The sequence below is a fragment of the Penaeus japonicus genome, unplaced genomic scaffold (assembly GCF_977035675.1).
Source record: "Penaeus japonicus unplaced genomic scaffold, GWHDUDI00000001_assembly GWHDUDI00000014, whole genome shotgun sequence".
NCBI lineage: Eukaryota > Metazoa > Arthropoda > Malacostraca > Decapoda > Penaeidae > Penaeus > Penaeus japonicus.
Window position 1 is genome coordinate 13,051,394 of NW_028234416.1, and position 2,500 is coordinate 13,053,893.

The window sequence follows — 2,500 nt, forward strand, 5'->3', positions numbered from 1 at the left end:
GCATTCCCACCAACTCCTGAATAAGTATTGTAGGAATTGTTTAGACCAACTGACTGGAAGGCAGTCTACCTCCAGTGGTTGTGTCATATGCACAACCCTTATTCTTGGTGGCAGTGGTGGGATGCAGGAAACTGGAGGCTTGTACATTACATTGGACATTGCAACACCATGGTTTTATCTCCAATGTTAAATATATGATATTGTAGATAGGTTTGTTGTTAACCCTATATAATATGATTACTCATTTGCTCATTTTTAGTCACTGATATTCCGTAGACTGGATTTTACACACCGAAAAGGTATATTCTACTTTTTATGTAAGATATATAGCACTTATAGAAAACAGTAAACTACACATATCAGAAAAAAACACGTGTATTTAAATATATTGCTAATGAAAAGACATCGAGACACCAGGAGGCAAATGTGAGATTTTTTATATTACATCCTGTGGAAGAGCAATATGGGACTGAGAAGGGGAAAGAATGGGGGGATTAGCTGATTGATGCCATGCAGTGCCATTTTTTTTTCTTGAATTCCATGCTCAGTGTGTTCTATTCACCACAGAAAATAAATGGGAACCAGAGAGAGGAAGGGAATCCATGAGAATGGGGGTATACGGATAGCATGGTTGGCATAATAGGAGGAAACTTGTTAAACAGCGACTTATTTATTTGTTGATACTAAATATGTCTCATTCACAAGACAACAGTGGTGCGGTATTCTATACAGCTAATTGTTTTGAGGTCGGCATGATTTCTAGAGGGTTCTAGGAGAGTGAGTGTTACCTTTTTGCAGATAGGATAGTATATGTGTGGATGGTTAACTCTAGCCCTTACTTGGTTACACTGTGCATGAACATGGGTTGCAGTATGTTTGCAAGTTAGGTTCTCCTCATCAGTCAACAAGATACCTAAACTCTGGGAATGCCTCTAGAATCATTAAATTGTCATTGTTGTCACCCATCTACCCTGGCTACCCTTTGAACCAGAGAAACGGGAGATGATCAAAGTCCTTGATGGTTACCTTGCACTGTTCCAGGAAGATGTCCCAAGAGAGAAGACCCCTGGTATACAGCATCACACTGAAATGGGAAATAAGATAAAGGTTCTTACTAGGCACGGTGTCCTCCAGAAATATTAAGACTGATTATCAGGGAGTTTAACAAGATGCCAAATTAAGGAATCATAAATGAATGTTACATGTAATACATATTAGTGTTATTGGAGTCAGATTATGTTTATGATATGCCAGGTTCTTACTGATGGCAACATATATATACCAGCTGTTTGATGGCTAAAGTTGTGCATGTTGGTACACGTGCGTGCAAGATACACCTACTGAACCACTGAGATGGGTGTTTGATCAGCATCCACTCTAGTTTGAGAGGAAGCTCTTTGGACTGCTGAAAACCACTTCAACCTTTTAATGGGTCATTAGTTTTGTGCTGTCTCCCTTCACAGGCTGTAGTCAGTCTGACATTAGAAGAGCATCAGTTCCAATTAATGAATATCACTAATGGAAAATGCCAGATTCACGTTAAATCTTTGCAAGTGTACTTTTACAGCTCTCGATTTCGACTCTTTTTATTTTCTTACAAAAGGCAGGAAATTGAGGATAATTCCATTCTATTGCCTATTTCTCCTGAAAGTTCAGGGATGTTAAATCCCTAATTTATTGAGATATGATGACTCATCTGTAGGGGGTCGAACAAACAGGAGAAAAACCTTGTCCAACAAGATTGCTTTCAACAACTATGAGACTTGAGAAAGTTTCTGCAGGCCAACTCTGTAACCTATTGTAGTTGGAGGTCATCAGATATCTGAAATAAGATGCTTCTAGGGAATTTGAGCTCCAGTACAATATGCTTTACTACCTATAGTACCTGTCAAAGGAAGGTACCTAGTACTGCAGCATTACCCTCCTATGGAACCCTAATGTGGTCACCCATCTGAGACTCCTGGTGGATCAACCACAGGTAGCCCCTTCTGGCTGTCCTATCATTACATTTTTTCACACCGATTGACCATTGCACTAGGTACATCACCCTGGAACCCCTCAAGTTAAGATGACATATGGCGTAGCTCTTATCAACAACCTAGTCCTGGTGTACAGTCCTTCACATATGACCCACTCAGACAACAGCCATGAATTCCAGAATTAAGATTGGCCACTGTCTGATTGATCATAGGAACCAAGACCAAGTTCGCTATCCGTCACCTACAAAGCAATGGGATGGTGGATATAGGTCTCTATCTTTTATCCAGTTTCAGTTATTGCGGCCATAAACAAGAAAATTATGAACTAACCGTTGCACTCCCTTAAAGACTCCTTGTTCAGTTATCCAGTTAATTTAATCATGCAGGTGGAACTTGCCAATAAAAGTACCACAGATTTCTGCAGGCACTCAAAAGACGCATGTCAGACTGCATAGAACTACGACAAAAAAGATAAGTCAGTACCTAGGTCCTGGTAAGGCACCACCCTCAACTAAACCCAT